This window comes from Mesocricetus auratus, unplaced genomic scaffold, assembly GCF_017639785.1.
Source record: "Mesocricetus auratus isolate SY011 unplaced genomic scaffold, BCM_Maur_2.0 Super-Scaffold_100691, whole genome shotgun sequence".
Lineage (NCBI taxonomy): Eukaryota > Metazoa > Chordata > Mammalia > Rodentia > Cricetidae > Mesocricetus > Mesocricetus auratus.
Window position 1 is genome coordinate 57,553,782 of NW_024429267.1, and position 21,038 is coordinate 57,574,819.

The 21,038-nt window shown below is 50.8% G+C and overlaps 2 long non-coding RNA genes across 3 annotated transcripts; one reads left to right on the top strand and one right to left on the bottom strand.

Moving 5' to 3' along the window:
• Positions 1-412: 412 nt before the first annotated feature.
• LOC121137580 lies at positions 413-11,691 on the bottom strand. 2 transcript variants are annotated; one of them, XR_005874876.1, is made up of 5 exons: positions 11,432-11,691; positions 3,273-3,448; positions 3,032-3,155; positions 1,065-2,923; positions 413-655 (listed from the first exon to the last, which is right to left on the bottom strand). It is a non-coding gene; the product is annotated as an uncharacterized LOC121137580 (long non-coding RNA). The 2 variants fall into 2 exon arrangements; XR_005874875.1 differs by having other exon boundaries at positions 1,065-3,155.
• LOC110343163 lies at positions 7,814-20,442 on the top strand. Its single transcript, XR_005874877.1, has 2 exons — positions 7,814-7,908; positions 17,959-20,442. It is a non-coding gene; the product is annotated as an uncharacterized LOC110343163 (long non-coding RNA).
• Positions 20,443-21,038: the final 596 nt, after the last annotated feature.

Genomic DNA, 21,038 nt, shown 5'->3' on the forward strand with positions numbered 1-21,038 from the left:
GGTATTTGGTATTTAAAATGCTGCTTTTAATTTCAATCATCTATTACTATTGAAGATGCTCTTTGACTTATACAACAGGCCACATTCCAAACAACCCATACTTCATTCTTTGCAAATATTGTAAATTGAGATTTTATTCCTAAATATTTATTTTAATTTTATGTTTACACTTGTATGTCCCTATACGCCATGTATATGTGCAGAGCCTGGAGTGACCAGAAGAGGGCATCAGGTCCTCAGGAGTTGGATGTACAGGTGGTTGTGAGCTGCTAGATATGGGTGCTGGGAACTGAACTCAGATCCTCTGCAAGAGCAGCCCCCTCTAATTGCTGAGCTATTTCTCCAGTTCATAAGCTGAAAATTAATTGAATCCACCTACATCACCAAACAGCACAGCTCAATCTGGACAAAATATGCTCAGAGTATTTATTTTAGCAGGCAGTTGGGTGACATTCCCCGCCCAATAGCCAGCTGGTGAGGCACTGGGTATCTCCTGTGATTTATCCACTATCGTTTGAAAAGTGAAACACAGAATGAAGGTCTGAACAAGCTTCACACGAGGATAGAGTCGGAAACGCTAGGTCCAAACATCAGGGCTCATTTTGTACAGCAAATAATTCCACACTCTCGTCAAAGCAAGACTGGCCAGGCCCACCTGCATGCAAAAGACAGAACGGTGTCTTGTGACATCTCTAAGCCCACAGAAGAAGCATTGCTGTTGTCATGAAAAGGACGACCATCTTTGCTCGCTTGTGGTTAGTTTTGACTTCTTAATTCTCTTCAGGTCTCTCTCTCTCTCTCTGCCTCCCCCCCCATTTTACCTCTGTCAGTATCTGTGTCTCCCCCCTCTCTCTTTCTATCCACTTCTCCCCTCCCCCACCCCGTGTGTGTGTGCACACGCACATATGCCTGTGTGGTACACACATACAATGTCATTTACTTCTAACACCACGTTCAGACCTAACCCAATCTCTTTCTACTTTCCAGAAAAGCTTGTTAAGCAGCACTCACATTCGGAGCCCCACCCCACATGTCAGCGCTAAGTGTATTGACTGGTAACTGACCTCGGCCATTGCCTCTTCATTTATTAACGATCATGCCCAGGGTGTCAGACGTGATGGGAGGGACGCCCCTGGAGGGCTGCTCCGTCCCATCTTCCTCTCTGCGGAGAGTCTCTGGTGACAGTGCCCTCAGAGGCCCCGACTAGGCAGCCTTTAATTGGTGGGCTCTCACGGCAGCAGCTCTCTTTCTGGATTTTTTTAGAGTATTCAGCAAGGGTGACAGTCACAGAAAAGGAGCCCAAAGCGTCCTTGGCCATCATCAGGGAAGGGGGGCAGTGAAGGTGGTCAGCAATTTGCTTGAACAAGGTGGGAGGGAAGATTGGGAATGTGCCGCCCATTTCTGGTGATCCAGAAAGTAGACAAGAGAGAGAGGACAGTGTCCGGCAGAGCCCCTCCCGGCCTGGGGTGAGGAACAGGTGCACAGTGCCTTCCAGCCTGGGGCCAGCTGCACCTGCTATTCTTGGGGTCAGTCTCCTCCAGGCAATGCCGCTGCAGGATTCACCAAGGGAATCCCTGGAAATTTCCACCCACTTCCTCTCCCCCAGTGGTAGCCAGTGGCTTTGGCTCTGATAGCGTTTGTGTTGTGTTTGGATTGAGGCTACATCTTGACCTACCTACGATTCTTGGAGACTCAACAATTAGTATCTCAGGAATGGAATTTTTCTAACGTGTCAGATTTTACTGCTTAATGTCTTTTAACTTAAGAAAAAAAAAGCCCTAACTGTTTAGAAGCAGCGATGTCAGTGCTAATGGAAGCCAATGAGAACGGGGGAAGGGCTGGTAAGATAGCTCAGTGCTTAAAGGTGCTCGCTGCCGACCCTGAGACCTGAGTTCAATCCCCAGGACCCACACGGTGGGAGAGAAGCGCTGGCCCTCGTAAGTTGTCCTCTGACCACCATGTGTGAGCTGTGACATCACATGCTTCTCCCCCCAAATAAATAAGAAGCAAAACACATTTTTTAAGAAAGGAAAAGGGGAAACACAATATACCAGACTGGCAAGACTTCCAGAGAGAGCTCTGCTGTCTTCATGTCCTGTTGGGGTGAGGTGAAGGAGCCAGGAAGGCACCCATGAGGGGTTCCGGTGGTTCCAAGGTTTGTCTTTCAGCTGCTTCTCTGGTGACACAGCATGTGTGACTTTTCCTGGGAGACACACTAAGCGCCTTTTCACCCCAGACACAGCAGTTAGACCAGCAAAGCCATCCCTTCTAAGCCCGGCCTGGTGGGCAATGAGTTTACTAGAGTCACTTGCAGAAACATGGGTGAGGGTAGCTCACAGGGGGATGGGGACACTTAGGCAGTGGAAAAGCCCCTCCCAGTTTCTCAAAAGTTCCTGGGAGCTACACTACTGGAGAGTTCCTCCTGCAGCGGACTTTTATTATGTAATCTGGGGGGGGCACACTCCCAAGCCTCCCTCCCTTCACAAAGCGCTCTCTCTTGCTCGCTCTGTGTGTGTGTGTGTGAGAGAGAGAGAGAGACAGACAGACAGACCTTTCTCTTTAACCCTCTTTGTTATTTGAGACAGGTTCTGGGGCTGGAGAGATGGCTCAGAGGTTAAGAGCACTGGCTGCTCTTCCACAGGTCCTGAGTCCAATTCCCAGCAACCACACGGTGGCTCACAACCATCTATAATGAGATCTGGCGCCCTCCTCTGGCCTGCAGGCGTACATGCAGACAATGCTGTAGACATAATAAGTAAATAAAACCTTCTGGTGGACTCCAGGCTAGACTCACACTCTGTATGTAGCTGAGGATGATCTTTAACATCGATCCTTCCGCCTCCGCCTCTGCCTCCACCTCCTCCACGGCACTGGGATCTCAGGTGTGTGTCAGCTACTGTTTCTGGGATGCTGGGGATGGAGCCTGTGACTTCACGTTAGGCAAACACTCTACCATTCCCATCCCAGAGACACTCTGGGTTGAACTTGTCACTGCCCCGCCCCCAAGCCTTCACTCCCGAGTTCCTTTTACCGTGGGAGTTTATCAGAGGAGGTACATGTTCCATCTAGAACCCTCAGCCAGGGCAGTGGGGACGAGCAGCCTGTCAGATTAGAGATGACGGGGCCCCGAGGCTCCCAGGAACTCTGAATGAAGGCTTCCAAGAGAACAGGGGTTGGAACCACGAGTGAGCCTCTGATCTGCCCACGGTGAGTGGGTTCTGCCAGGCAGCAGGAAGGGCATGGTGGTGGGTGGTGTCCCAGCCTAAACCTACCGGTGCGGTGCGGCTTGGAGGATTCTTGCATCCGAGGATACCAGCACTGCTCGAGGGCTCTGCGCATCCCTGACCTAGGGCGTCATCTAGTGTGGCGCCTCCTCCTGTCCGAGAATCTCTCGATTTCTGTTTGGGCGCTGGTCCTTGAGGGTGTGCACTTCGTGGCGATAGGTCCTCTGTCAACAAAACAGGTTATTCAAAGGTTATTCAAACAGCAACTGCAGTCTGAAGTCCCTCTGGGGAGACAAAAGGCACAGCGAGCATTTCCTGGGTCCTTTGTTGAACAATGCCTCAGACTGAGGAGGTGGCTTCACGGGGGTACTTCTGCAGAGCGGAGCAAGCTGGGTGAGCAGGATTCCCAGGGGGAAGGGAGGGTCACCCCAGGCGGTACTACACGTGACCCTCGGCTTCAAGATGCGTGGGCCACCATCAAAAAAAAAAATCCCGTGTGGCTCCCATAGACTTTCTAGATGGGTGATGGGCTCAGTCCTGTGCGTCCCAGACATGGAATGAAATATTAGGGTGCCTGATTCAGGGGCTAGCAGTGGTCGGACCCAAGAGAGGCATGCTGGGAAAATTAGCATTTGTCACTGGGAGGACAGTAGGCTTTACGGAGCCAAGAAGTTGAGGGTAAGCCTCAGGGGGCGGGGCCTCGGAGCTCTTCCCACGGGTGTTTTCTCTTTATCGACCCGTGCTTTCCGGAGGTTGGAACTAGCAACTGGGTAGAGAGAGAAGAGAAGATCTTCCTCACTCCTCTCTCTCCTTCTTTTCAGACATGAAGAAGATGCTCAGGGCCTTGGGACATAGCTCAGTGGATAAAGGGCTTGCTGTGAAACCATGAGTTCAGATCCCAGGAGTCATGTGAAATCCAAGTGGTGTAGCAGCTGTAATCCGGAGCTGAGCAGGCAGGAACAGGTTGTCCTTGGGGACAAGCTGGGTGGCTAGACCAGCTGAGTCGGGGATCTCTGGGGTTCAGCAAGACACCCTGATACCTCAGCGAGGAAAGTGTGTAAGGATTCAGACATTATGCTGGGCTGCCCCTGTCACCTGGCAGAATGCACTCAGGCAGTGCCCTGGTCAGCCCAGGGTTCCTGGTAGCACCAGGTGCAAAGGACCCCCTTAAAAGACAGACCCCACCCACTTACTCTTTCCCGCGGTTCCCCTGGGGCAGACAGGACTTTTCCTGTCTCTCTCTTCTCTTCTGTCCTCTCTCTGTCTCTGCGTCTCTTTTCTCTTTCCTTCCCCCTCCCTCCCCTTTCTAATAAAACTTCTCTCTTAAGCTCTGTCTGTCTGGAGTGTTTGTCCCTCCGCCTCGGTCTCCCTCGCCTGCCAAGGAATCGGCCAATGTCCCCCACATGCTCTATTCCTAACAAGGTGATCACCCTCTGCCCCCCAACACGTATGTGCACATACACGGGCTGCCACACATGCAAACACACCTACAACCCACATGCACACCATATACACATGCCAAAACCGGGGAGGTACTCCAGAAATAGCTTTTTGACTGAATTCATGAAAAGAGAGGGCTGGGAAAGCAGAACTTGGGGCTTCTTGGGCAGCTGAGAATCCTCCTCCAGCAGCAGCGAGGTGTCAGTCTCTTCATCCAGGAGGCAGGTGCGTGGGGAGGCTGGCAGAGCTCTCAGAGCTCCATATTGGGAGGGTTGTCATGGTCGTCGTGGTCGCCGTGGTACCCGCATCCTGGTTGGCACCACTTTTGGGCAGTTGCTATTTTGCGTTCCTGGGGGAGAGGATGATTCTGGAAGAGTCCCTTCAGAAAAAGGATGTTTTCACCCCTTCAAGGTCCAGGGAGGCCACCAGGGAAGGGACGGTGACTCCTCACTGCCCCTCATGACTCCAAGGAAAGTGACTCCTCTGATCGCCAATCTTTCTGGCGGTGTTTTCAATGCATGGCCTGTTGTCACAGGAGTCCTGACCTGGCAGATGTGAGACAACCCTGAAAGGAACACCATCTGTGTGGCTTTCTAAGAGGTGGTGCCTGTAGGAGGTTCACGGGTCTCCACCAATCAGCTCACAGTGGGGACTGATCCTGCTAGGTGCTCCCTCCCAGCATCCCTGTGGGCAGCCCTACCCAGGGTGTAGAAGCTCTCCTATTGATCAGCCCTTTGAGAGCCTGAGAGCCCCTGAGAGCTTGAGAGCCCCTAAAGCTCTGCAGTTAAGGTGGACTGAGCTTCATCTCTGCATTTAAGGTGGACTGAGCTTCATCTCTGCAGTTAAGGTGGACTGAGCTTCATCTCTGCAGTTAAGGTGGACTGAGCTTCAGCTCTGCATTTAAGGTGGACTGTGCTTTAGCAGGGTTGGGTGGGCCTCAGGGCCTGCAGGCTTGCCAGGTGAAGCTCTGCTGGGCCAGGAACGAGGCTGTAGGTGCTTGTGAAGGTAACGGATGAACAAATATGTAGAGAACAGGGCACCAGCTGCATTTATACCCCGTGTCTCATCTGCCTATGACTCTTTCATCTAGGAACACTCTTACCTGTCTGCCCCAGGGACTCACAGCCTAGAATTTACAGCCAGCTGTCTTCAGGACATGCTGAGCTGTGTCCGTGCCCACAAGATCTAGTTTCAGAGAAGCAGCTGCCTGCCCCTAGGTTCCCCCTCCCCAAACCCGGGCCGCTGGAACTCGAGGGTAGCATTTGATGAGAACATGGCAGGGCCAACACACACCTGGGCATCTGCCCCGTCCTTCAAGCTCCGTCAACCACGCCCATCTTCTCATTGATCCAAATGAAAGACAAGCCTCCCCGGATCCTGGAGCAACAATTCCTGCTTCCTGACTGACCCATCCCAGGCTGGCTCTGCCCAACCTCCCCAAAGAGATGGTATGGGGGGGTCAACCTAAATGGTTGCCGCCCCCATCAACTCTGTGCCCAGCAGACTGCCGCTGTCCGCCCAGCATTCCCAGTGTTGAACCAGGCTGGAGAGGGGGCAGGAGGGTGCTGAGCCCATGGGCTGTGGCCCTCCTCCTCCCAGCACAAGAACTGCTCAGACTCCTAGCATCGGGGTCCAATGTGTAGAGCAGATGCAGTCGTGAACTAAGAGGGCATCCCCCTGTTTTCCATGGCTTCTCTTCGCACACAAAATGCCACAGGAATAAACTACTACTAAGGGCAGGGACATCTGCATGCCACACTTTAGACTGTGGCTTCCTCAGACCCAGAAAGTTCTTCCCTCCCTTCAAGGACTCTGATCCCCTCTGCACATGGCTGGTAACCTTGAGGGAAGTCAACAAACTCAACCCATGCCCCCCTCAAGCACTGTCTGTGTGTCTGAGAACACAGAGGATGATAAAATCTGTGGCCCCTGCTCCCTCGGAACATGGTGAACAAGGAGACGGGTTATAGTAAGAGCTGACCGTCACTGGCTGTTTGTGTAAGAAGGAAAGATAGGATATGGAATCCAAACTCGTGAGTATCAGCATTGCCTTCCAAACAGGACAGCCAGAATTCAGATCTGTGAAGGGTAAGGTACATACTCAATGGTGAATACGGAAGCTAAAATGGACTGTGTTGGCAGCAGTGGGGCGTCTAGTGCCTCAGACGCCGGGCCGCTCTGCTCTTTTCTGGTGAATGCCACTCCAGTTAACATCTAAGATGCCAGAACGGATCAGTCGTGCTCAGTTCCTCCCACTGACTCATTCAAGAGAAAGGCCGAGAGCCTAAGTGGGTGGCGACACTCAGAGTCCTCAAACCTGCTTAGCCGGTGGCTGTCTTTATTGACAACACAGACTCTGTCTGGAGAGATGACTCAGAGGTTACCAGCACCTCCACCACTGTTCTTGCAGAGGACTCCAGGTTGGATCCCAGCACACACATGGTGACTCACAACCACCTGGAACAGTTCCAGGGATCTGACGCCCTCTTTTGGCATGCATGTGGCATGCATATATCACACCACATGAATATATGTATGTATATACATACATAAATATATATATGTATGTAAAACAAACTCAGACAGCAAAAATAGACTTTTAAAAAAATGGAAAGAAAAGAATTCCAAGTAGAATAAAGGGAGATAAGGAGGTTGCCCTTGGGAAGTCACATGCCCTTCCCCTGGGTGACATTCCAAGCAACACTGGCTCCTTTCTCCACAGGGGACCACACTGATGACATTTCATGGCAGTTTCTTGAGTGTCCTGCCTTTGCCCCCAGAGAGAAGGGCCCACTGGCTACCATGCCAGAGCCTCCACATATCAAATATTATATAAGTAGACACCCGATTAATTTTACCAAGCTTCCCATCTACGGATATTAACGGAGGACGGTCTTCCTGTAGCCAGGGGCCAATTTCCCTGGGGAGGTGACAGCAATGTGGTGGTTTGAGTGAGATTGTCTCTTGTATTCGAATGCTGAGGAGTCATGAGGGAGTAACACTGTTTGAAAGGATTATAAAGGTTAGGAGGTGTGGCCTTGCCGGAGTGGGCGTGGCCTTGCTGGAGGATGTGTGTCTGTCACTGGGTGTGGGCTCTGAGGTTTCAAAAGCCCATTCCAGGCCACCCCTCTCTCTCTCTGCCTGCAGATCAGGATGTAGCTCTCAGCTAGTCCTCCAGTATCCTGTCTTCCCGCCTGCTGCCATGCTCTCTGAGGAGATGATAATGGATTAAGCCTTTGAAACTGTAAGTGAGCTCCCAATTAAATGCTTTATTTTATGAGTTGAGTTGAAAACAACAACAACAACAAAAGAGCATCTACCTAGGATTTAAGTCTGGCGGTGGTGGCCACGCCTTTAATCCTAGCACTTGGGAGACAGAGCTAGGCGGATTTCTGAGTTTGGGGTCAGCCTGATCTACAGAGTGAGTTCCAGGACAGCCAGGGCTACATGGAGAAAGCCTGTCTCAAAAACAAACAAACAAACAAAAAAAGTTGAGTTGGTCACAGTGTCTCTTTGCAGTAATACAACAATGACTAAGACAAACCGTTACAAAAGCAAGCATGTTCACAGGAGTTTACACAGGTGTTGATCCTTCTGGAAGCAGACAGTTAGACAAGGGTTCTAGCTGGGAGGCAAGCCCAGGATTCAGAGTGGGTGGGGTTAAGGACGTGAGACAGAAGGAGAGGCAGCTCCTTTTGGCTTCTAGAACTAAGTTCTGCGGGGACTTTCTGGAGAACCAATCGTTCAGCCCTGTCCAGCCTGTGGCCAGCCAAGGATGGCTATGAGAGCAGCCCATGACAAAATGGTGAACCTGAAGCATTATCTGTCTGTTTACATGATAGGTGAGCCTCATAGATGACAGTTTTGTAGCAATGTCCAAAGGTTCGACCGTACTGTAGCTTTGTGTCAACTCTGGCACAAGAAAGACAAGATGCTCACCCACCAATTCCCAAACACTTTTTACCCTGGTGTCTTTGAATATTTATTTATTTATCAGTGTGTGCATGTGTGTGTATGCATGTGTATGTGTGTGTATGTGTATGTGTGTGTATGTGTATGTGCGTGTGTGTGTGTGCAAGTGTGTGCATGTGTATGTGTGTATATGTGTATGTGTGTGTGCAAGTGTATGTGTGTGCATGTGTGCGTGTGCATGTGTGTGTGCGCAAGTGTATGTGTGTATGCGTGCGTGCGTGTGTGTGTGTGTGTGTGTGTGCATGTGGCCAAGGTCAACATGGTTTGTCTTCCTGCGTCACTCTCCACTTCATTCTTTTAGACAGAGTCTTACAAAAGATTTAGCAGAGCAGGTGTATCCTGGGTGCCTCCTGACTCCACCACCCCAGCACTGGGTCACAGACAGACACGAGCTGCTGCTCCTGGCTTTTTACACTGGCGCTAGGGACCCTAGGCTTACGTCCAGCCCATATTGTATTTATTTATCATGTGCTTGTTCACATGTGGTGTATGTACATGTGTGTTCATGTGTGCAATCCTGGTAATATTGGTTCCTTAGCACTGCTGGAGCCTCTATGTAAGAGCTGTGCACACGCGCCTATGACCCAAGAGAAGCCTAAGGCAGAGGGTTCACAGACACAGAGTAGGAATCCCTCGCTGAAGGACAGAGGCTGGATGGAATTGCAAAGCACCCGGTTCAGCTCAAAATTCCATGTTTGCCCAAACATGGCTGTGGGCGAGTTCCTCCTGTCCCTGAGGAGAGCCCTCTGGCCCAGCCTCTTCTTGAAGCAGCACAGAGATAAGAATCCCAGTCTCCCTCCAGTATTGGCCGCTGTCCTGTCAAAAACCTATTATTATAGTCTCTGTCATCTCATGGAGATGCTGTCTTCTGGTCCAGCACAATGTGGTGCCTTTTACTCCTTGAAGATCAAAGCCAAGTCCTTTGAAGTAGCTAATGGCTTCAGAGAGATGACTTTAAAAATGTTACAACCTAAATATGAATCCCAAGAGCAGCGTTCTGCATCCCTGTTCCTCCCGTCACCCCGTGCGCATGGAGGGTGGGGATGTCTTTATGATGACTCGGTGAGATACGGTGTTTGAGCAGCTGCTTTATGGCCCTCCATCCTTTAAAGCAGTTTTGAATAATGCAGTTAATCCTAAAATGTTATTAAAACATCAGATTAGCCTCTGTGATACTCCAAGGTGACCCGGCCAGTTGTTGCAGAAAATTCCAGATGCAAAAAAAAAGTTTGCCACCAGGCCATGTGGCATCGTTCTCCCCTCTTTTCTCTAGGAAGTGCTGTTTATGTATTTATTTACCTATGCCTTGCCCAGTTATTTAAAAATGTAGTAATTTACGCTAACATGAACACAAGTTCATATAATGTCAGAGAGAGAAGGCCGTGGGAGGAGCAAAGGAAAAGGCCAGGGAGGCCAGAATGAGGCCAAACCCAAGTGAGGCTCGGAGGCCCCGTCCAACCGATGACAATTACAGGTGCAGACGCAGCCGTGTCAGGGCCAGTGGGAAGAGCACACCACAGCCACCCAGGACAACCACAGGCGTCACACAGAAAACGTCAGGCAAAATGACGAGATGAGGTTTGACAATGGTCTAACCTTGGGAACCCCAAGTCATGCAAAGTCAGGCCAAACCGGCCATGCGGTTTGTACAGAGAGCTGTAATGCATAGAAAGCAAAAGGACATATTTGCGTGTTCAACATGCGTGCGTGTGCGTGTGTGTGTCACACCACCCCTGTGCATCCGCTTGATCAAATCCCCAACAAAAGCGGTGTATGGATGCAATGGTTTATTTTGGCTCACAGTTTGGGGGTGCAGTACATTGTGATAGGGATCATAGTGCTGAGAATATGATGTGTCTGGTCACACTGCACCTCAGTCAGAAAGCAGGGGGTGATGGACACTGGTGTTCTCAGCTAACTTTTCCTCTTCCCCCTTTAAAAGTGTGTGTGTGTGTGTGTGTGTGCGTGTGTGTGGTATAAAGGTACAAGATAAGGGGTAAAGATAACAATCACAAATTAAGGACAGGAACAACCTATAGAGGGAGAAGAGACAGCAGGGAGGTTCCCAGGGAGGCTCCGTCCATATCAGTAACGCTGTGTTGGGTTTCAGACAGGACCTTTCTGTGAGTCAGAGTGCAAATTATCCTGACTGCCAAAGAGGCAAGAATGATGCGGTAAGACCGTTATGTAGGTTACCAGTGTTTTCCGGGGGGAGATGAGGGTGAACTAAAATGAAAGTAGTGTGGTGATCAGGAAAGGTGCCATAACTGATGTGCGGGTTTGAAGGGAAAGAGGAGGAGAAACAGCAGGAGCTACAGGATGACTCCATGAGGAAGTGCCAGGAGAGGCGTTAGAGGGGAGGGTGGGGCAGTGTGGGAGGCTGTGGCGACTCAGGAAGACCGAGCTATCTGGGAGACAAGCAAATGAGGACGCTGAGTAGCCTTTGTCCTCTGCCTCTCCAACGCTGTAGTCACCGGGAAGAGGGAGTTGGGGAGCGTTCTGTCTCCCGTGACCACACCGTGTGTGAAGAGGTCAGAGGTCAGTCTGCCAGCACAGGCACTGTCTTGGGTGACTGCTGACAAGCAGGGGGCCGGGCTGCCAGGATGCTCAGTTGCTGCAGAGAAGGGGCGCGTGTCTGTCTCCTGACCGTTTTGCACCAACAACGTATCCAGGTATCACTTGTGTAATGTAACGTAACTACAGACATAAAATGAGATTTTCAAGCGGAGAGCAGAGATTTCCCACAAGACGGCCCTTTGAAGACCCACGCCAGATGCAAGCTTCTGTGACCTTACCGCTGTCACGGCGCCTTCCGGGCCAGACGGTTACGGACGGAGCAGGCAGCTGTCTGTGTTAACATTCCGTCCCCTGGCCTTGCCAGAGCAAATTGCTACTTTTCCAGCTCTGCCTGAGAGCAGGAGGCACTGGTGCCTTGGCCTGGGTTCACTCCACCGCCACCCTGTTTTCTCGGTCATTGTTCCCATTTGGCTCTTTAAACTCCACGGGGTTGAGCAAGCATGTCTGTGTCCAGACTCAGGGCTGCTGTCTGGTAAAGTGTGAACTTCCTCTCTGACTGCAAAACAAAACCCTGTTTGCTGTTTTGCCTAGCACAGGGCTAAAGGAGGAGCGGCTGGAATGACAGGTCCCTCGGGGAATGGAGGAGGTAGGTTCGGAGTTTTTGCAGGCAGGGCCACAGCTGTCACTCTGTTACACTCACATCCATCGCCGACAGTCCACTCCTTTGTTAGCGCCTAGTTCTCTCTGGTTAGGTGACCTGTGAGCAGGACTCCCGGGTTCACTCCCTGTTGCCTTGTGACTTGGAGATTTGAGTACAGATAGGCCCCCCTCCCCTGCCCGCCCCCATGCACGTGTGTGTGTGTGTGTGTGTGTGTGTGTGTGTGTGTGTGTGTTAGGGACCATCCTAACCAACTGTGGAAACCCCACCGAAAGTGGCGGAGAAGAAGTAAGACAAGCAGGAGGGAGATTAGGTTTGGGTGACCACCTGTCTTGGTAATGAGTGTATATATTGAAATGAAAGCAGAAAAGAAGAAGCCAATCTTTCATTATGTGTCACAACCGTCCCTTACATTAACTTTTTAGGTCCGTGTACACAGCCACGGCCCCACTACGGCCCCTCTGTGGGCATGTGCGCTGTGATTTGGTCTCACTTACTTCCCTCCCCACCCTACCCTTTCCCCTCTCCAGCTCACTCACCCTCTCTCCACACTCAGTCCCAACAACCCTTTCATCCTGTGTGTGTCTTGTCACCTTTGCTGTGTCCCACCTCCTCCAAGACCTCTCCCTCACATCACGTGGTCTCCTTGCTGGTTCTGTGGCCTACAGGCACATCACACACACACACACACACACACACACACACACACACACACACACACACACACACACACACACAGAGGCTAGTGATATGACCCAGTGGGGATAGGTGATTGCCATCATGCCTGAATTTGACCAGAATCCCCAAAGCCGAAGGAGAGCGCTGACGCCTGCAAGTGGTCCTCTGACCTCCACAGGTGCTCTGTTGTGTACAAACACAAATGATATGATCTTTAAAAAATGCATACATAGAGGAATTCAGTGAATGTAAATTTTTTAAAAATGCACACATGTAATTTTAATTTAGGTTCCACATGTGAGAGAAAACAGGTGGTGTTTGTCCTTCCAAGTCTGTCTTATGTCACCTAACACAATGATTTTGTATCTCTTTGCGTACAAATGTCATGATTTTGTTTTTCCTCTTGATGGCAATATAAAACTTCATTGTGTGAATGTACTGAATTTCCCTTATCCACTCATCTGTTGAAGAACAACACTTCTGAAGATGTTTTCACTTGGGGCACCGAGCAGGTGACAGTGTCCCTGGCCCATTTCAAGAGGGAAGGGGATGTTGGGACAGATCTGGATAGAACAATAAAGCCTGAGGGATGACCTGACATCTGTGGAAGCCACTGAGGTGAACAAAGAGGCCCTGGCCATATAGCTCCTGAGTGTGGGGAGAAACTGAGGCACCAGTGGGGTCTTTAAGTTAAGGTAAAGCAGAGATTCTTGGGGACAGGGCATGGATCAAGAGAGGAGAGAGTTAAGAACAAAGCCTCAGGAACACAATGCCTGGAAAGTGGCCACAGGGAGGAGTGGCCACTAGTGTCTGAGACAGCTGTGACACTGAGCAGATAAGCCAGGAAGAGTCCTTGTAGGAGTCTACTGAGGTCACTGATGATGTCATTGGAGCTCCTGTTGTCAGGACTGAATGCCAGGGAGGGAAGCAGGAGACGGAGGTCAGAGAGCGCAGGGAGTGATGTCGCAAACCTGATGAAATAAACGTAAGTGGCATTGGGTGGAGCTGGCCCAGGGTCTGGGAAGTGCTATTCTTTCAGGAAGGGCATGTCCCACCTGTGCCTTTGGGCCACAAATACCCCAGGGATAGCTATGACTCAACACGGCATGCTGGTGGCCCGACAGTGTCATGTGGGAAGATCGGAAGGTTGGACACCTCTCCTTGAAATAGTTATCAGACTCAGGCCATAACACGACCTTCGCAGGGCTGCGAGGACTGAACTAGGGTGTGTGGCTTAAAAGTGCCTGGTAAAATGCTGGTACTACAGCAAGTGTGTGACCAACAGCACCTGTGGAGACGTTAGATGGTTGATAACGACAGAACAAGTGTCCGCCGGAGTTGGAAGACCGAGCACAGACAGGAATGAACGATCGGCCCAGGGAAGCGGGGAGGAAAAGGACTCAGGGCGTAGGTGGGTGGGGTAGCGGTATAAAGACAGTGTGCTTCCATCAGCGAGCGCCAGGCCCCTGCCAACGATGAGGGATACCAAAGCGCACAGACACCTGCCACCAAGCCTGATGTTCTAAGTTTGAACCCTGGGTTGGAATTGTCCTCTGCCCTCCACACATGTACTGTGACATGTACACACACACACACACACATACACACACACACACACACACACACACACACACACACACTAAATAAAATGTAAAAGAAAATGCTTTCTACCTTCAAGGAGCTCCTAGCAAGAGACAGAGCCATCCCTGTGCAGGAGTGTGGAGGCAGATCAGGGTTGTACGGTAACGCAGGAGGGATCCTAACCCTTGGCTGGTCATGAGGAGGAGACCCAGGGGCGACTTCCTGGGAAAGCTGGTGTCTAGCGTTAGGCCTGGTTTTCCTAGACGGGAGACAGGTGATGAAGGAAGGGGGAGGAGCCAGTACACATAAGGCCTTCAGTAAAGGGAGGAACAGTGGGGGAACTCGTGCTGGGGACTTCTGTGATGTAGAGAGATCGTGCATATCTGGGTCAGCTGTGCTGGAAAAGTAGAAAGAACTGAACACAATGCTCATGCTGATGTCCTATGGGCACAGGCAGGATTGCTGTGAGACCCTCACAAGCCAGCAGAAGACTGGAGACAGCAGACAGGCTCTTCAGGCTGCAGGCTGTGGAGTTGGGCATGCTGTCCAGGGGGAGAATTAATGCCCCCCTTGATGGGGATGTCCCTCTATATCTATGTTTCTCTTATTGGTTGATGAATAAAACACTGATTGGCCAATAGCCAGGCAGGAAGCATAGGCGGGCCTACCAGACAAGGAGAATGCTGGATTGAGAGGAAGGAGAGAGAGGCCACCAGGAACAGATGCCATGTAGCCGCCAAAGGAGTAACAGGTTCGGGCATTCTTCAGTAAGCCAAGATCATGTGAAAATACATAGATTAATAGTTATGGGTTAATAATTAAGACAGAGCTGGCCAATAAGAAGCCCTAGACATTGGCCAGCAGTTTAATAATTAATATGTAACTGTGTTTATTTGGGGCAAAGTGGTTGTGGGACCAGTCGGGACATAAACCCCCACTTCCACCCCCTGAAGATGGGGTAAAAGTAAAACTGCGATGAGGGTTCGTTGTTGGGGTCCTCAACCAGGAAGAACAGAATACAGGGTGTATTGGGGACATCAGAGATCAGGGAGCCTAGATGGATGAGAGGCTTCTCAGGAGGCAGAGAGAGTCAACAGTGGCTCTGGGATGGTGCCAGCATCCATCAGGAGCCAGGAGTGGAGGGCCACAGGGACGGAGCAGACCAGGAGCAAAACGTATTGGAGGATTACCCAGGAGGCCAGATACGGGTGGAGAAGGGAGAAGCAGTCCCCACCATTTGTGTGAGTGTGTATGTGTGTGTGTACGTGTGTGTGAGTGTGTGTGTGTGTGTGTGTGTGGTGTTCATGTGTGTGCATCCAAAGGCCATAGGACGATGTTTGTCTGAGGGTCACTAATGCCGTGACAAATCACCATGACCAAAGCAACTCAGGGAGGAAAGGGCCTATTTGATTTATGCTCCCACATCTCTGCTCATCATGGTCGAAGGGAGTCGGGACAGGAGCTCAAACAAGGCAGGAACCTGGAGGCAGGAGCTGATGCAGAAGTCGTGGAGGGAGCTGCTTACTGGCTTGCTTCCTATGGTGTGCTTAACCTGGTTTCTTATAGAACCCAGGACCACCAGCCCGGGATTGGATCCACCCACCCACAATGGGAGAGGCCCTCCCCCATCAATGACTAATTAAGAGAATGCCCTGCAGGCCTGCCTGAAGTCGAATGAGGCATTTTTTGCAATTGAGGATACCTCCTCTCTGACCATGCTAGCTTGTGTCAAGTTGATGTGAATCTAGCCAGCACAATGTTCCTTAGGTGACATCCATGGTCTTTTTTGTTTTGTTTTGTTTTGCTTGTTTGTTTTGAGACAGAATCTTCACTGTCCATAACCCACCAATGAGGCTAGGCTGGTTGAACAGCAAGCCTTGGGGGACCATCTGGTCTACCTCCTCAGTGCTAGGATTTAAGCGCAATCACCACACTTGACTTTTTTTTTTTTAAGTGTATTCCGGAGATCAAACTCAGGTCCTCTTGCTTTCATGGCAAGCACTTTGCTGACTGAGCCATCTCCCCATTCCTCCACCACCATTCTACAAATGTGGAGATGGGACCAGAGTTGGTGCAGGACAGCTAAGGGGCCAGAGGGTTAGGCATGCTTTGTTTAATCACTAGGGACCCTGTCCTGGATTTATCACTGTTGTCTCCCACACTTCCTGAGGGGCTGCAGGAGATTTGTGCTGACTTTTCTTTTTAATTTAAAAAAAATACAGCCTATGAGCAGGAAGGGTGACCTGTTTTCTTGCATGTCCAAATTGCATCCTCATGTTCTCACTCAGGCTGTGGCTCTGTTGCCAAGTGGGCACAGATTCACCACCTCACCGAGGTTCCATGACTGTTTCATACCCAGAGGCTTTTGCTAGCATCACCTAGTCAAGTTCATAGGCAACTAGCAAACTACATGGGAAATGTGGCCGGTATCTGCAGGGTTTCCCACCCAGGATAGGTATCTGCAGGGCTTCCCACCCAGGCTTGTGGGCAGCTGCAGGGACACAGGGCAGGGTTTCCCACCCACGCTTGTGGGCTGCAGGGACACAGGGCAGGACTTCCCACTTGGGGTTGTGAGTATTTAAGAGGCTTCTGGTACTCAAACGAAAGGTATACCTCTCTCATTTCTCTCACTGCCTGGCCCAATTGGAAATACATTCAAGGCATGAACCTTGTCAAAGCAGAGCTAGGCAAGCAAAGAACCTTCAGGAAAAGCCACTTTTCTGCCATGCTCCTTGGGAGAGCCAAGGACAGGACGCTGGCCTTCATTTGAATTCATAAAGGAAGCTATTCATCAGAAGCTTGAAAGACACATCCCTGAACTCCTAATGAGCATCTAATTTTGAGATGGGGGACAATGACCACATCAAAGGAAGAGAGGGCTGCGAGAACTCCTGCTGGCAGAGGCCCAAAGACAGTGCCACTCTACCTCAAAAGAAGACACAGCCCCCTGCCCCCCACCCCAGGCAGAGCTCTCTTTAGATGGGCCTGCCTAGCTTCTTGGTCTTCCTCTTCGGCCTGGGTTTCCAAGGAAACAGAGTCCCTCACCAGTCAAGCATCGACTGGAGGGCTGTGCTTCCCTGAAGTAACCCAAAGCATGGAAGAGAAAGTAACCACAGGCCAATGGGATGGTTACCTAGGGCATCAGAGGCCTTGTAGATAGGGCCTTGTGTGCCTGTGAAGATGCTGTCCAAAGACCGATGACCAGACAAGGACTGGTGATTTGTTAAAGGCGTGTGCATGAGGATAGAGAAAAATGAAAGAGGACTTGAAATCCTAGGCTAGCTTGGCCCTCCTAGGGGACCACATGTTGAAACATGTGAGCTAGTGAGGGGTCCTGATGCCCAAGTATGATTGTCCCCGGAATCTCTCTGCATAAACTCTACATTTGCCTCTTTAGCTGGTTAAAAGGCAGGTAGACAAAGGCCTAGGTGATGCCAGGGTAACAGGGTCTTCTGAGAACGCAGTCATGGATATCAAGAACTGAAACATGGCGGAACAGAGTGAGAGGCCCAGCAGAGGAAGGCTGTGACCTGAAGGACAGAGAACCCTCATCCACCCAGACCTCCAGGGTATAGGAAGCTCAGAGCTAACATGGCCTTTGGAAGTGCCTGCTGCATTGGGTAGAAATAGGTAGACATCCGTTTGCCAACCGCCTCCAATATTTGACTAGGGGACTCCCAGGAAAAGTACTGTTGCAACTAGAACAAGGTAGTGACTTCAAAAAGCCCCGAAGCAAGAGATGTCAGCTTCTTATACTTCTGCGGCTGTGGTGTGTGTGTGTGTGTGTATGCATATTGGCATATTGCCCCTTGAGTGTGGTTTGCCTAGTGCATGTGAATTCATAATGAGAATCTTTGCAGTCAGAATTCCTTATCATATGCGTCCTAGGGAAGGAAGAAACTGAGGTCTACAAGTGTGATGAGAGTCACACTCCGTCATGACAGGAAGAGGGAAACAAGCTGCATGTCCTCCGGGAAGGGATTGACGGTGACCACACTACTCATAAAGCAAAGAGGGAAGCAGTAGCCACACCCACTGGGAAGAGAACGGCCAATCCATCGTAACAACTCCATTCTGCGAGTAGGAGCGCACTTCACTAAGAAAAACATGCATGTCACATAAAGGGATCCTGAGACCCAGGAGCCAGCCATGGCCACATGCCACTCAGCCATCAGAAGTGCAGGGAGCTGGTGTCCCTTGCTTTAGAGCTTTGTGATATCACTATTCTGTCCCACTTTGTGGCTGTGTTCTTCCTGGGAGTTCCCAGTCAAAGGCTGAAGGTGGCTGGCATACGAACATCTAGCGATTTCTTCCCAAGGAGGCAAGCACTCCTACATAAGGCCAGGTTGACTCTGGACTCCACCAGGCTGTGGGCAATCTGTGTGATACTTTTCTCACACAATCCTCCTCTCATGGATGTCATTTAGTTAACCTCTCTCTCTCTCTCTCTCTCTCTCTCTCTCTCTCTCTCTCTCTCTCTCTCTCTCTCTCTGCCTCTCTCCTCTGTCTCTGACTCTGTGTCTCTGTCTCTGTCTTCTTCCCAGAGGTGAGCAAACCAACACTCAATGATGACTGAAAATAGCAAGGCACAGGTAACACAGACACTATGATGCCTTTATGCAAATCACAAAACAGACACCAACATGAAGTTTTTAGGGTAGAGAAAGGAAAAGAAAAACTTAAGTGAGGTACAGGGTGGAGGAGAGGTAAAGAAGGGAAGGGGGAGGGGGACAGAGGAGGAGAAAAAGGGGAGGTGATGAGCTCACCAATCTAGGGAACACTTGTTCCCCCCACACACTTATATGCACGGTAGGAATGTGTTGGAAGTTCTGGAAAAGCCCTCCGGTGGACACAGCTATTTCCCAAGCAGGGAAGGCTCTGCAATGGCATGCATGGGACTGTAATTCTTTGCTTCTATTCCATCTTCATAAGGAGAATGCAATTGGGTGTTGCTTATATCACTAAGAATTTTAAAACCACACACCTGTTACTAGAAATCCAGGTCTCCTGGACCATGACTGAGTTGATGCCAAGACGATCCCAGAGTCTCTGCTTGAGTTGTGTTCAAGAAGAATCTGCCAGCCAGTCTGCTCTCATCCCCTGCTTCCGTTGGACTTGACAGCCGCAACTTGATTCCTCAGGAAGGTGTCCAGAAAGGTCTATGGTGTGTTTTAAATTGCTCTACTAGTCCCCTGACCACACAGGGCAGAGCCGCTATAACTCCCCAGCAAAGAACCCTCAGCACTTGTAAATCTCCCCACCCACAGGAGTGCGCCCAGACTGCTTCTGGGTGATGCTAAATCTACAGTCGTGCAGGAGAAAGCAGCACTGGTCGTGGCTATGGCCGCTTTCCCTCTGAAGTTCTCAGGGTCTGCTGCTCCTCCTTCCCGCTCTTGCCCCCTTCCTTCCTCCCTGTCTCTTCCTTCCTCTCCCTCTCCTTGACTCCCAACCTCTTCGTCCCCTCCCTCAGCGTCCCTCCCCAATACTCAAGGGGAGGCTCGGTAGAAGGGGAGCCCCAGGCACAGCTGCACGAGGCTAGATGCTCCCTCTTTGGGCTGCTGGCTAGTTTCTCTTCTGCGGTTTCGCACTGGCCCTGGGAGGTTGATGTCGGGGTCTGCCGTCTTGATTGATCTGAACACCTTTCCGTAGTACGCACGCGCGCACACACACACACACACACACACACACACACACACACACAGAGGTGTGCTATGTCAACAAAAAATGACACCTGAGGCCAAGAGAGATAAACTGTCCGTGTATAAGGAGCTAAAAGTCTGAGTTATGGCTTTGGTGGCTCAGCAAAGGGCGGCGGGTTCAGGGGCTGCCAGGGAGAGTGAGGACGTGTGAGAGCTCATCTTAGAAGACAAGTCAGAGACAGAAGTTCTCAGAGGTCCCAGCATGGCCACCTTTGAAACTACATTAGCCTCCCAGGGTAGGCATCCTCTTCCAGGTACTGAGCATGATCCTCACTCACCAAACACAATGGCTTCACAGGAGGGAGCCATCACCTCCATTAAGCCTATCAGGATGAGACACCCGCCTATGACCACTGCCAGGGCTCTGGTGGCACAAGGTTCGGTGGGAATCATGTGTTCTCAACACCAAGCACTCAACACTTGTGCCATGAGCAGCATGCTCCAGCCAGATCTTCGTGGACACCCATCCCAGAAATGAGCTGTGAGAGGGAACGAAAGGATTGAGGGCAGACGTCAATCACAGCAAACTCAGTCGGCATCTGTTTTGTGACTGGCTGAGGAAGTGGGGGGTGGGAGGGTGGCAGATGTCCATGGAGCACCTTGGGTGATAAGGGCGTTTTGGTTCTGTACTTCTTTTTCTTTTCCTAATTAATAAAAATTCGCATTTCCTTTGCTCCGGTTTCCTGTCCCGGGTTCCCACCCGGAATATGTTTTGTCTCCTCGGGTTCCTCTCGACTGTGACAGTTTCTCAGACTTTCCTTGTTTCTGACTCCCAGAAGCTGGGAATTCTTGCAGCTCCCGCAGACACCTCTGAGCTGCACAGGGAGAGAACGGCTGCGGTGTTGAGGACAGAGGTTTCGGAGTCATTCACTCGGGTCGACAAGATGGCTCGTTGTTGGGCAAGGGTGCTTTGCCGGCAAGTCGGATGACCTGAGCTTGCTTCTTTGAACATAGTGGAAGGAGAAGGTCAACACGTGCGGGTTGTCCTCCAGCCTGATGTGCTGCACGCACGCCTGTCCGTGTACCAGCCACACGGATAAACGGTGCTTACATCCATTCATTCTCCAGCCACCAAAGCACTCTTGGTAGGAGTCACGGGGGGGAGGGGACCCAGGCCAGTCTGAAGGCCACGGCGCTGCTGCTGCTGCTGCTGCTGTTGTACTGAGCCACTCGGGTGCTCAATGCAAATCTCCTTAGAAATTGTATTACATTTAGTTACTCATTTATGGGGATGGGCACACGTGCCTTTGAGCCCATGTGAAGGTCAGA